The sequence below is a fragment of the Electrophorus electricus genome, unplaced genomic scaffold (assembly GCF_041902795.1).
Source record: "Electrophorus electricus isolate QZ-2024a unplaced genomic scaffold, ASM4190279v1 Scaffold53, whole genome shotgun sequence".
Taxonomy (NCBI): Eukaryota; Metazoa; Chordata; class Actinopteri; order Gymnotiformes; family Gymnotidae; genus Electrophorus; species Electrophorus electricus.
This window is the reverse complement of record NW_027658771.1, coordinates 562,366-576,754: the sequence shown is the minus strand read 5'-3', so window position 1 is coordinate 576,754 and position 14,389 is coordinate 562,366. Positions and strand designations below refer to the sequence as shown.

Here is a 14,389-nt window from a genome sequence, read left to right as displayed (position 1 = left end):
CAGACAGTGGAGGGGGGGGTTGAGGTGTGAGTGTGTATGCACTCGTGTCTGTATTTGCCAGTGCCTCTGCCTTGCAGAGCTTGAAATGAGTTCAGAGGCAGTCTGGAGGTGAGACTGATCTCTTCCTTCCTTCTTTCTTCCTCCCTCCTTCTCCCTCTTTCTCTCTTGTTCATTGCCCTGGTTTTAGGAGTGTGATGCGATGGATTTGGGAGCGGAAAAGTACACAAGCGGATGTATGGGCTTCTGCTGCCCCTCCTCTCCACCCGAGAAGCCGATCCATGTCCTATCACCATTCCTGTGAGAGTGTGCATGAAGGGGAGAGAGAAGGAAGGGAGCCAGTGCTTGTGTGTGTGTGTGTGTTTGTGTGTGTGTGTTTGTGTGCATATGCGCATGTGTGCATGTCCCAGCACCCATTCTGAGGGGAGGAGGGAGCTTTAACTGGCCGTTGGATGTCACAGAAGCAGGAGTGTGTGAGAGAGCGCAGACAGAACAGCCGGGGGTCCTGACGGAAGAGGGAAAGACTGTGCGGAACGACAAGACAAGGGGCTGGCACGTGGACCTTTCAGCCAGCGCTTGCAAGGCATTGGACAATAGGAGCAGGCTGCACTACAACTCTCTGCCTGGAGCCCAGAAGCTGGTGTTGCCTGAGTCTTCACTTTGCGTTTTCTGAACGTTACGGCGGAGAGCCACTGTGCTGGGGGTCTCGTGGGCATTGCCAGTGTGCTGGAGGTGCTGGGTGTTACCTGTGCAGTGCGTCTAAGGTTTGGGTGAGGGAGGGAGCAGCAGGGGAACATGGCTGTACAGCTGATGCCTGAATCCGCCATCTGCCTCCTTATGGTAAGTGAAGTGTTCGATCCCCTCCAAGACAGGAACACACACACACACACACACACACACACACACACACACACACACACACACACACACACACCTATAGCAGTGACTGCCACACCCTAGGGACAAAGTCTTCATTGGTCTCTCTGGCTAGATTGCTCTAATGTATTTGATTATTGTTCTCTAACACTCCCACCCTCCCTCTCTACACTCTCCCTCACTCTCTCTCTCTCTACCCCTACACACAGCACTTTGACCACGTGTACCTCTGCAGTAGGACAGCAGAACTAATGCAGCATAGAGATCGTCTCTATACTTAACATTATAATAATAATCTGCAATGCTTGAGAAATGCAGACTGTGGAATGTGGATTTTAAAATTGCAGGTCACCTTACCAAATTGTGGACTATTAAATAAAGTTTGTTTTATTATGCAGACCGTGTGTGTGTGTGTGTGTGTGTGTGTGTGTGTGTGTGTGTACACTGACTATTTCCCTTTGTTTGTTTTATCATTTTTATTTTCATTGCAAAATCTGATGTGTGTGTAGTCTTAAATAGCGTCTCATATGGAAGGTAAACACATACTTTCAGAGTTAGACTGATTTGACTGAAACACTAATCAATATCTTAACATTGTTTAACTGCAAAAGTGTATAAATGGTTTTGATAACCACTGAAAAGATATGGAATGATGAAATGTATGTAGGGCCATTCTAATGTACTACTGACCAATCATTCTCTGCCTCAGGAAGTGTCCTTAATCTCTTATCCAACTCTCTGAGAAAAGGAGAGCGATAGAGAGAAACAGACAAAGAAATATGTAAATGTGCAAAGTAAATGTGTGTATCTTGCTTATGGTCAAAGAAAGAAATCTAATAATTCTGTACTAGACAAATGTGTGACAGATTTACTTAGAGAAGTAAAATAGTTTGAGGAGTTCAGAGTTTTAATAGTGTTGCAGAAGAACAACAAAAACATTGCCTGAATTTCAGAATCCCAGAAAACAGGCACAGAAAATTTGAGAGCAGACTGCTAAATTCAACTAAACAATCCAAAAGAGCAGGGGGAGCAGTGCCAGTACCAGACAGCGATGGCGCAGGTCGGGACACTCTCTATGATGCTGTTGCCGACCAGATCAGGATGACGGACATGCTGTCCTTCTTCAGTCTCCTCAGGAAGCAGAGCTTTCTTCACTAAGGAAAAAGTGCTCAGGGACCATGAGAGATTGTTTGTGATTTTAAGAGAGTGTATGTTCTCACTCTTCACTGTATGTATTGGGGTGTGAGGCATTTGCATCCTTCTGTAGTCCATAGTCATCTCTTTTGTCTTTTTGACAACCAGAGAAAGGCATGTCTGGAGAGACTGTGACAAAGGCTTTGACTTCTTTAATTATTTCTGTATTGTTTTTCATGGTATAAATAAAATGTAAAAAGGCAAATCTAAAGCAAACATATGAATCTAATTAATCTAATTAAGGCTAAAGTGAAAAGAAAGCAAGCCCACAATAGTTTATTCTATTCTGTGTGATGACAATGGAATTGTCAACAAAACCAAAACTGTGATGTCATAATATCACTGACCATTGTCATAATAGCTATTCTTATAATCTGCTTGACAAAGGTAAAATTGGTCAGTCTGTTGACAGAAATGGGAGGTTGCAGCAGCAAAATGCAGTTCTGCTGCTCTCACAGAAGATCTTCGAAGAAGAAGAAAACGAAGATTTTGTTGGACAGGAACACACAAAAAGCAATGAGTAGATTGCAACAAGAACTACCTGACAGAGTAGATACGAAGGAAATTAGAAAACGACACTGTGTTAAAATTGGAAAATTTGAGGAGGAATGTAGTGGGAAGGAGTTGGAGGAGAAGCAGAAGGAGACAAAAAATGAACAGAGTGAAAGATGGCACCTGAAGAGTGAAAGAGAGGATCTAGAGAGTGAAAGACAACACCTGAAGGGTGAAAGAGAGAATCTTGAGAGTGAAAGACAACACCTGAAGAGTGAAAGAGAGGATCTAGAGCGTGAAAGACAACACCTGAAGAGTGAAAGAGAGGCTCTAGAGAGAGAAAGACAACACCTGAAGGGTGAAAGAGAGAATCTTGAGAGTGAAAGACAACACCTGAAGAGTGAAAGAGAGGATCTAGAGCGTGAAAGACAACACCTGAAGAGTGAAAGAGAGGCTCTGGAGAGAGAAAGACAACACCTGAAGGGTGAAAGAGAGAATCTTGAGAGTGAAAGACAACACCTGAAGAGTGAAAGAGAGGCTCTAGAGAGTGAAAACCAAAACCCAAAGTGTGAAAGAAAGAACCTGAAGACGTTATGGGACAAAGTAGTGGGGAAGAAAACTAAGCAGCAGCGCATGGGGAGAGCCATGGCTGGGGAAGCTTTGTACTGCTCAAAGGGACCACACACTTCCCAAGGAGGACCAGCTAAAGAAATCGGTAGTATGCAGAAAGGTTTCCCGAGCACATAAAAAGGCTATGATTACCAACTGGCCAAAGAGACAGACGCTGTGCTTGACTACATCAGAACTATGTTTATAACCAGTCAATATGAACTTCTACCAATCCATCCAAAACCTGATAAAGGAGACCTGAATGACGATACTACTGGAACTACAAAATTACTGGGACTACTACTATTTAGCATTCTGAAAAAATAAAAATGAAAAAGTCCTCATGTTCTTTAAAAAAAATAAATCAATAAAATGTAAAAAGCTCAAAAAGCTTTTTTAAACATTGGCAACTGTGTATTTGATTTACCTCGGAATGGGTGCAGCTGGTTCATGGCGCATGTGTTCGAGCTTTAGCCTCTGTATTTGGCATTTCAGTGCATCGAGCAGTTGAAACTATAGCAAGCAAAGGCAAAAGGAGCTGTGCGGTCGATGTTTGTGCAAGTGGTCTTCCACATAGTCCCATGCTGTGCTGGGTTTAGGGTGTGTTTGCAGGGAGAGCCCAGCGCTTACAGGCTAAGAGGATTACAGTGGAGCATTGCAGGGACTGTCAGAATACAGAGCGGGCGCGCGCGCGCGTGTGTGTGTGTGTGTGTGTGTGTGTGTGTGTGTGTGTGTGTGTGTTTTCTCTACACATTTGGAAGAGAGAAAACAGAGCTGTGATGTAGTTGATAAAATTGCAGGCCTGGCACAGGCTCTGCTCAGAATGGTGAGAGAGCACTGGAGGAGTTTGGGAGTTTATTAATAGCGTTTAGCTCACTACAGAAGGAGTAGATCAGGGCTTTGCTGGGAAGGATGATGATAGGGTTTGATCACACCATTTAGCACAACATTGTCATGTCCATGCTGTGCATGGTTCTAAAGAAAAGGATCTTTGTTATTCAATCCAATAAATTTCAAATTGAAATTTTCTGTTTCTCATGAATGAATGTGGACTATAGGATGGGGGGTGTCAACTGTTTGTGTGTGTGCGCGTGTGATTTAGACGGTTGAGAGAGTTGAGAGATAATGTCATGACAACGAACCAATTAAAATCAAAATTATTCACACTGTGTTGACAAGAGACACACACACAAACACACACACACAAAGAGAGAGAGAGAGAGAGAGAGAGAGAGAAACAAAAAGAATCACAATCAGGGCTCACCAGATCTCTCAGAGTCTCTCTGACAGGCCCTAATCCACTCCGCCAATTGAAAAACAGAAAGTAGCAGAGAGAATAGCAGTGTGGCAGTATATGAATGTGCCCCCAACAAATATATAATTCACACACACACACACACACACATCTTTCACACTTACACATCCATACTCACATGTACACATGTATACACCATTGAACTACACACATCTATATTCACATGCACAAACAAACACCCCACACAAATGTTTGGTCTTTGTGCAAATTCACTTGGAGGTAGGCCAACATTCTAGACATAAAATATGTGACAACAAACATAGCCTCAGTACGTTTCATTTCATGCATTTACATCTTGATCCACACAAACACTTTCACACTCCTTTGCCTCACACTCACAAACACAAGAAACACTCGGGTGGCCTTCGGTAGCAGGAGGGATGTCAGTGCACAAAACACTGGCTTGAAATGTTTTTAACCCCCATTTCAATGAAGACCATCATACCTTGCAAGGTATAGCATTCTTTCACTCTCCTGGACAACCTCAGGCTGTTCCTGGAACCAGCAAAGCCAGTGGTTTTGGCCTCTGTCTGAAGCACAAAGGGGGTATGCAGGAGGCGTAGCGGAGCATGTCAGGAGGGTGGGCAGAGCCCTCTCCCAGCAGTGGCAGAGGAGAAAGGGCACATGGAGCACAGTGGCTACGGTTGACACCTGCAGGAGGCGACATGTGGGCAGGGCCAGTATGAGCCCACTTGGACCCATCTGCCACCACAGAAAACCCACCTGCTGTGTGTGTGTGTGTGTTTGTGTGTGTGCGTGTAGATTTGTTGACATTGTTCATGAGTCAGTGAATCATGTTTTTGGTGGATATCATGTTTTCAGCTCACAAATATTATAAATAATAATACAGGTAATAAAACAGGGAAGAAAGTAGATGTTAGCCAGTGCAGCATTTACTTAATTCATTATTCGTTCTTTTATTTTAGTGTGTAACTCTCATATTGTAGTCTCCTGAAAGACAGACAGAGGCAAATATAGGCAAAGATAGCATTCAACTGTTATTCAGGGATATCCCACCATTGGGAGTGGACGATTAGGGGTGCTGGAGTAGGAAGGTATTTGTAGTACATTCCTGTTGTAGGCCTTCCTATAGTGTTTAACTGATTTCCATAACTGAAATACATTATAATGTTTAAAAGTTTAGAAACGTGAGCATAATACTCCAGCAGATGTAGCGTCCTGGTGTGTGAATGAGTAGTAATCTTTCTGAAACAATAAGTTTGATTTAATTCTCGTTTTCATTTCCTTGTGGATTGTATTATTTTATTTAAAACATTTGACTCAAAATAAAGAAATAGTGCAAAAATGTGAAAAGGCACTACAGGATGCATCTTGAATAAACGAAAACCTCGCCCAGATGTTGTAAACTTAGAACAGTAATTATGTTCTAAGAATGTTGATAAAAAAGAACAGGAATTTACAATATATACATTTTCCTGCATAGTATCCCAAGTGTTCCATCGACTGCACTCTTCTGGATGAGGATCTCGGATGTTGTTCCTGGGATCTGCTGGAGCCACTCTCCCAGTTTGATGGTCATCGTCCCTAAACCCCTGGTGCTCTGATTGCTACCAGAGCCAGTGTTTCCTCTTCTTTTAGCGTCTCATGTTCCTTGTTGCTGATGTTGCTATCTCTTGGGATTGCTACATCCGTCACTATGGCTCTTTTCTGCTGTTTATCCATCACTATTATGTCTGGTGGTTTAGCTATTACCATCTTTTAAACAATTTTGTGGTATACGATGTCTTATCAAGCATAACCCATCCCCACTCTAAGAGCATCCACACCATCACCAATCAAATTCTTCGTCTGAGCAGCTGTCACTACTACACAGACATACACAGAGACAGAGCGAGAGAGAAGAAGGATGAAAGTGAACACAGCAACAAATGAAAAGAACCAAACACCATCAATTCTTAACTACCTCAACCCTCTCAGTTTACAGAACAAGCAAATGTGAGAACTGTGACTCACCATTCCCCCCCACCACCTGGAGCTCAGGATACTTCTGTTTAATGTAGTTAATCATGCTGATCTGAAACACTGAGTTTCCCTCAGATGAGTCCTAAAACAATAGACACAGCCTTCAGACCAAATTCACTATGTCCAATCACAGTCCTGTGTTACACAGCCTCATAGCAAAAATAGTTTGTCATTTGATTCAGGCACCATACTCAGGATGGAGACTAATCCCACTCCCTTTAGGACCTTAAGACCTACCAGCACCACCACGTCCACTCCTGCCTGCACGAGCAGGTCCAGCCGGTACTTGTCATCCTCACGGGTAACGATGGCAGCGCCACACAGCAGCTGTTTGCGGGAGTCTTTAGAGGCCAGAGGGTAGTCTCTGTTCTTCTTCAGATCAGTGCGAGCAATTATAGCCACCAGCTCATCACTGTCGTTCACAATGGGCAGTTTACCTGCAATCAACAAGCGTCCCCACGACCGACCCGTTACTCAGAGAAGAAGTGGAGAAGTGAAAATAACCTTTCAAAGTCCTTTAGAAGCAGTTTCACTTCTCAAGCTGAAAAGATGAAGAATCAGACCTTTTTTTGCTGCACTGCAGGATGTCATTGGCCTCTTTGAGTGTAACACCTGCTGGTGCAACCACTAAATCTTCCCTCTTTGTCATTGTTCTAGTTCAAGTTCAAGTTCGGTTTATTCCTCACATACATAGTCATACACAGTATAACTCGCAGTGAAATGGTGGAGAGTGCTGTGTCCAAACTGAGGAAAGGAAACAGGGGTGCATAGAGAAAAATATATATATGCAAGATAAATATATATACTCTATGTATGTACAAAATATATTAACAATGTATGTACAATATATGTATATTATGATTATATACACAATGTACAATGTATATGGTTGGGTATATATGTACACAATCTACAGAATGTACAGTGCAGGTGTAATATGTAATATGGACAGTTTGCAAATACTGCTTCTTTAGGCTATTTAAGTCATTGTGATCCATGATCCACAAAACGAACAAAAACAGTCTCTTACTTGATTACTTGAAGACATGAATAGAAATCTATAGAGGCATTACTCATTATGTCATGACCCTGTTATCTATTAGAAACCCACAATTTATCTGAATTAATTATTCATAAATAAATTGTCAGCTTCATGTCCATTCAGATTTCAGTGGAGATCAGCAGGGGTCTATTACTGTGTATTATTATTCATAACACTGTGCCTGCAAACTGTGAGAACAGACACACACAGGTTATTTTCCAGTCCCTGAATGCTTTTGTGGCACTGCTTGACAGTTGATGGAGTGTTCCCTAAAAGAGCCACTGAGCATGATGGATTCGGTAGTAGGAGTTTAGTGAGCAGAGAGGACGAAGACTTACGAGTGCAGGCCATGAACACCCCCCTCCACCTGAGCAGACATGGTCCTCTTCTCAAACTTCAGCTCTCCAGAGTACATCATAGAGCTACACTCAACATAGAAAACGACATTACACACAAGCATTCACTCACACACACCTTCCTCTCTTCCATTTTCTGCTGACCTTCCAAAGAAACCTTGATGCTATAAAAGATAAGAAAGACCATAAATAGAAATGTGTTTGTAGACAAAATATATCCTAGCATTTGAAAAACTGATGTTTTTCAGTGTACATGAAAAGGGAAGTAGATTCATCTTAACCCACATCTTGTTTTTTCAGTAGATGAGTACTGCTGTTGAGCCTTCTTACAATGACAATGGTTTTATTTAAGCCCTATTCAGTAATTACACAACACTGAAAACATCACAGTAAAACAGCAGTATGACCAGCACTTAAGAGTAAATACCTGAGTGCTTTTCACTTGGCTTAGAAGATTTTAAAGCATGCATTAATGCTACATAAGACCATATTGGGGTATTTGAGAAAATCAACAGCAAAGCTAAAGGTCCAGAGATTATAAAGGTTACCATGAAGGTGATACACATAATATGGGTTTTCCAAGAAACTAGTAAACCCAGCTGACATTTGCTAGACAGCAAACATTGGAGGTGTCTAGTGGACAGGAAATATCTACAATAAACCTTTTATATTTGTTTATCAGGGAGTGTGTATTCTCACAACAGTTCTGAGGAAAATTGCAAATAAATGAAAATCCAGGAAGTTGCAAACAAATTTGATTCTTTTCACTAAACAATGGTTTCTCAATTGCATGCATCTGCGTGCACAAGGAAAACAACTCCTAAATAGAAATAACATTATCACATTAAATGATTTAAGGTATATGATCACAGGAAACAAAAGAAAGTCTGATTGCCTTTAAACTAGGTTTGAATCCTTTAAGCAGACAACCTCAGAGCAATGGAAAACTGAGCCGAAAGCAAAAACTTTGGCCAAGTGTGAAAAGGCCATCCATAATTACCATAATAAATGTTATCTCACGGTGCACCCTTGTTGAAATGATGATCAAGTAGAAATGTGTTCATTTTCAATAGACTAGGTTCCTTTTTTCCATTACACTAGCATAATGTCCTTAGTGGTTGCAGCCTATTCTGGTAACACCCTCATAGCAGGACAAACATTATAGAAGTATGGATAGGCTTGCTTGGTGAATGTTTGTCTGAAGGTGTGCACATATCTGTTGTTGAGAGGATCAAAGAAGGAGATCAGACCACTGTCCCAGTCCAGGAGCACTCTGATCTGCTGGAGGGTCTGCTTCATGGCAAGAGGCATCAGCCTCTCGTCTGACACTCCTATCCCATATTTACCCTTGTACTAACCCACTTGCCACAAGCCATGCTTTATGAGGTCCTCACAGACTCACAGAAGAAAAAGTGATACAGCCTATTAAAGAATGTCATGCTTCAGTTACATGCTTTTTTCTGTACTCACACTTCCTCCAAATGTCTCACAGAATCAAATCATTTTCAACCTGCCATGAAGTGGATACAAATCAACAGAACGGCATAAAGAGAAACCACAACAACAGATGAATAAACAAAACAAGACTTTCCATGTTCAACTTGACATCTTTATTAGTTGGTAGTTGTTTAGTTGTTTTTATTTTTTGCTTTCTGCGGAATATGTAAGGACCTGTTTCCACTGAAATATAAACCACTAAACAGAACTAAAGTGCTGAAAGGCATATGTGGAAAAGGAAAACATTACACAATCAAAAACAACCATATTTTGTGCATCTTACTAATTAATTAAATTTCAGTTCTAATTCAATGAGTACATCCAACCTAGACATACAGGTTTTGCCTGTTAGAACATAGGGGAATCTTTTTAGCAATATATATTGCTGACTGAACTGACTGGCATCTATTTAGTGCAAATATCATGGTCATTCCATAGAAAACTACAATAAACACAAGCTGCAGTACAAGATCTCATCATGCATCTTACTGAGATGTAATCTGATCTCCATGTACTGTTCAGAGGAACTCAAAGTCTTTGTCCAGCTCTTTGAAATTAAAATATTAAGTCACAAATAATGATTCCTATGAACATTAAACATATGTAACAAATGTGTATTTTATTTGAATATATAGTGTTCTAGAGTTAAGGCACTCTCAGTAGAAGTATTCTCTCATAATGAATGAGACTACTGTTTGCGAAGGCAGGAAAGCCTCTCTCAGTGAGCTTGAAGCTGAATATGTGGACATGTGTATGACATAGAAGCCCATGCTCTGTGTCAGGCCTGTATTGCTATGACCCTCTGTGGAGGCTCTACTTCACAATGAAGGGGATTAGCGCTTTTGCCCAGTACCCACTGGAGAAGGTCCTCTCCAAGAGCAGCTCCCTTCTCTGGGCTCCACACCCACACATACACACACACACACACACACACGCACAGGGCCCACATCACACATGCACATATACACCAGTGACCCAGCAGAGTCCCTGATTGAAAGCCCACAAAGCCCAGAAGAAGCTTATAGGAGCAAAAGCTTCTAAGTAAGCAGGAAGAAGCTGCTGAATAGGACAAACACCACCTCTGCTCAGCATATCTGATTGGGGGAAATTTGTGTGAGTTCCTCAGAAGCAACATTTAAAAAAAATAACAGGCACATTGAAAGGAGAAACAGTAATTTCCATAAACTGTAAGAAACAGGTGAACTGGGGTTGGCAAGAGAAGAGGTTAAGAAAGGTCTGCTTGTGTGTGCACATGTGTGCATGCATACCAGCTTGTTCAATATTATTTTTCATTTTTATCACATACTGAAAGTTGCCTAGGTGCTCTGCTACATCAGTCACCATTCCAGAGGCCTTGATCCTGAAAGAACATGCAGGAATGGATGTTGGCAGATTCCATGTGCTGAATGTACACATAGAATTAACAGATACAGAATATATCCTCCTACAAGAGAGGTTTATTGGTAGCTAAAAATACATAAAACAGTTTAGTCAAAGTGCTTCCAAAAAAGATCTTATAGCAACTTTAATGATAAAGCATACCAGACTTCACAAGTATTTTTGTTGCATAATTATCTCTGACTCACCCACTAGAGGGCACAACATCCCTATTTAGTCATTTAGTGGTAGTGAATGGCCTGGGCCAATTAAAATTAGACTAACCTTAGCCTTCTATGTTTTATTAAGTTATCCTCTCTTCATTATGTTACACCTACATGATTCAATTATTTCTCCAATTCCCACAATGCCTTAGACTCAACCGTCACACTAATCCTTTAAGGTAGAAGTTCTCCTATTGATTAGTTGTCAGCCTTAGTCAGCTTTATGATTGTATAAGAGACATTAAATTTAAATTATTCAATTGTTTAGTTATTGCAATTAATTTGTTTAAAAAATGTTACAATGGTGTAATAGTCAGCAAATATATCTATGTGTAAGGATATAGGCATGCAAATTGTGATACAAGGTTACTTATTTATGCATTTTTGATGATGATTATACTACTGCAGCGCTTTGTGATGCTAATTAGACTACTGAAGTGCTGTGTGATGCCAGCTAGACTACTGCAGTTCTGTATGATACCAGTTAGACTACTGCAGAACTGTGTGATGCTGATTAGGCTAATACAGTGCTGTGCGATGTTGATTGGACTGCTGCAGTGTTGTTCTTTATGGGCTTCCTGTCTGTGGGTTAAAGAAGCTGCAGAACATTCAGAAAATGGCTGCTGGAGTTCTTACACACACCAGCTTAAGGGAACATATAACTACTACACTCAAACATTTACACTGGGTTCCTGTTCATGGCTGTGTGCAGTACAAAATCCTTCTCTTGGTTTTTGCCCTCATGGTCTGACCTGTCCATCCCTTTCTGGTGTTCCTCATATGTCTTTTCCTTCACTCTGTCTCCATCCCTCTGACACTCATCTGCTCTCTGTCGCTCACGTCACACTCTGCACTATTGGCGTTTCTAGAGCTGCAGACCCAAGGCTTCTTCCTCCAGCTGCTCATTTACAATAATTTCATAACTCATCTCTTTGTCTGAGATCATTTCAACCTTTAATTGGTTACTATAGTATGCACTTGCATCAATATTATGTCTATTTTTTTTTACCAGTTTTATTCCCTCCTGTTATCTTATTTATATATTTGAAGCTTCTTTATATTTTATTTGACCTTTTTTATATTGTATGATCTTGTAAAGTGCCATTGGGTAACAAGAAATGCACGTAATTTCTTAATTAGAATAAAATTCTTCTTCTTCTTCTTCTTCTTCTTCTTCTTCTTCTTCTTCTTATTATTATTATTATTATTATTATTATTATTATCAAACAGTGTATTGATCATCCTTTCAAAGGTTGCTGGTGTTACTTTTGGGCTATTATTATCAAATTTAGAATGGTGCGTTTTGCCTGGAATTAGTTTCTTTTGTATTGAGCAACCTAATGGAAAAAGTTGTTCTTGAGCAGATAATCTACTATTTTTCACTTAATGAATCGTTGATTTCAAGCATGCCTATAAAGCAGATCATTCTACGTGCACAGCACTGACAAAAATGATCGACAAGATATTTTTACAAGAAAATGATGGTCGGAATCGTATTACTTGACTTTACTGTGGCATTTGTTATTAACAAAACAAAGTATATATGGGTTTAGTCTATGGTAAAACAGCAGTTTCTCCTCCCCTAGATGCTTTCATTGTGGTGTTTCCCAGGGGAGCTGTCAGGAAAGAGCTGTCTAAGCTCTGGTTAGCTGAGAATGAATCTGCAAGCCTCACACTGCCCTGTCAGTAAGGAGAGCGAGCATGCCTCTCTCATGGCTCAGAGCTCAGGAGAGGCTGGCCTGCGGTCTAATGGGCGTCTTTAGGAATATCTGTGATAGTAAACACAATATAAATTATGCGAGAGCTCAACATAGTCACACTGCCAGGCAGGTTAGTTAAACCAAAACCCAAAACAGGTGCAGCGTGCAGATCTGTATTGTCTTGGTCACCACAGTATGGAACAAGTTACCAACTATGATCATGGGAGTACACAGTTTTGTTGGTGGAGCCCAGGAAGAGCAGCTGCTACCTCAGCTAATGGGGATCCAAATAAAGACACGAAAAACAAAGACATTTCAGTAGTTATAGGAAGTAAAGCTGTTCTGTAGAATTCAGAATTACAACTCAGACTGCATATTTTTGCAGGACACAGTTATATTGTTTTGCTGACAAATATGAAAGGATGATATCAAAGTTGTTGTTTTGGAGCAGAACAGCATCTAGTCTGGTAGGCTACTACTTCAACTACTCACTTCTTCAAGAGGTATCCACAGTACTTCAGGTACAAACCGTTCTATTCTATCCTCTACAGATTTCTGTGAGTTTATGTTTGCATAATATGAATTTCTGTTTACATTCATCAACTTTTTTTATGAAATATACTGTATAGTGAATTTGCTGAAGTCTACACCATAATGAAGTTTATGAAAAACAATGTTTATGAAAAAAAAGCATTTAAATGCTCATCAATCAAAGAGTATTAATTTTGTAAAATTGTTGGGTAGTTAAAATAGTATTATTTTCTGCTTTCTACTAATTTTACTTCACTTGTTGTGAAGGAAAAAAAAACTACTAAGCAATCACATGTAACTTATGATGTGTTCTAATCTGAAATTGTTTAGTGGATGAAACACTGCAGGTGCTGTTGTTGTTAGTGCTAACTGCTTTATGGTACAGAAATAATAAATGCTGAATCTCCTGATTGTCTTATTATGGCTTTATGTTATACAAATTTTCTGCCTTACTCTATTTTAGGGAAAACAATGGCGCTGTCAAAGCTCAACCAAGCTACTAAGAGTTTCACCAAAGCACAGGATTACAGAAATGACATCATGCTGCTGATGCAGCCCTATGCTAACTGGGAGCAGTATCTATTGCCGGCACCCGTCTCCATCGATTTACTGTCTCAGCTGGTACGCATTTCTGCTGCAGATGACTTCTCCATCAATAAAAATCCACCAAAAGATGGGTTCAAATTCATCAGATACCCCAATTCTTTTAGGGCCTGCCTCTTTCAAGTATGTAATGGTTGCTGGCAAGCCTTTAATGTTGCTCACAAGAACATGGACCAAATTCGTTGGGCTCATAATACAGGAGGATGATGGTCTTGTCCAAGCCTTCTTACCAGCTGAGCTTCAGAACATTGCGCACATATCATCAGAATGCTTAAACCTGGCCATCATGACTGAGAAACAATTCTCAGATATCATCAAGCTGATGCAAGAACTGGTGGAGGCTTTGGTGAATGCAAGACAGAGTCATGATGAGGAGATGGAAGAAATCAAGAAAAACATTGAGATAGCAAAGATTAAACGGGCTGAAGCTAAGGAGGCAAGCGACAGGGCCGAGGCTGCTTTCAATCTGGCTAATGAAAGATTAGCTGAGGACAGAAGGGCCTACCAGCAAGCAATGAAAGATTTGCCAAGTGGATGGGGCCTTTTTCGCCTGAAGCTAATATCAAGTATGTCAGAGCAAGCAATATCAATAG

At 40.7% G+C, this 14,389-nt stretch overlaps 1 long non-coding RNA gene across 2 annotated transcripts in view; it reads left to right on the top strand.

The window, feature by feature from the left end:
• The first annotated feature begins 367 nt into the window (after nt 1-367).
• Nucleotides 368-14,389, top strand: part of LOC145656170 (uncharacterized) — a 541,800-nt gene continuing 527,778 nt past the window's right edge. For both annotated transcript variants that reach the window (XR_014121865.1, XR_014121864.1), the window contains exon 1: nt 368-837. This is a non-coding gene — a long non-coding RNA (uncharacterized LOC145656170). The remainder of the gene's footprint in view (nt 838-14,389) is intronic.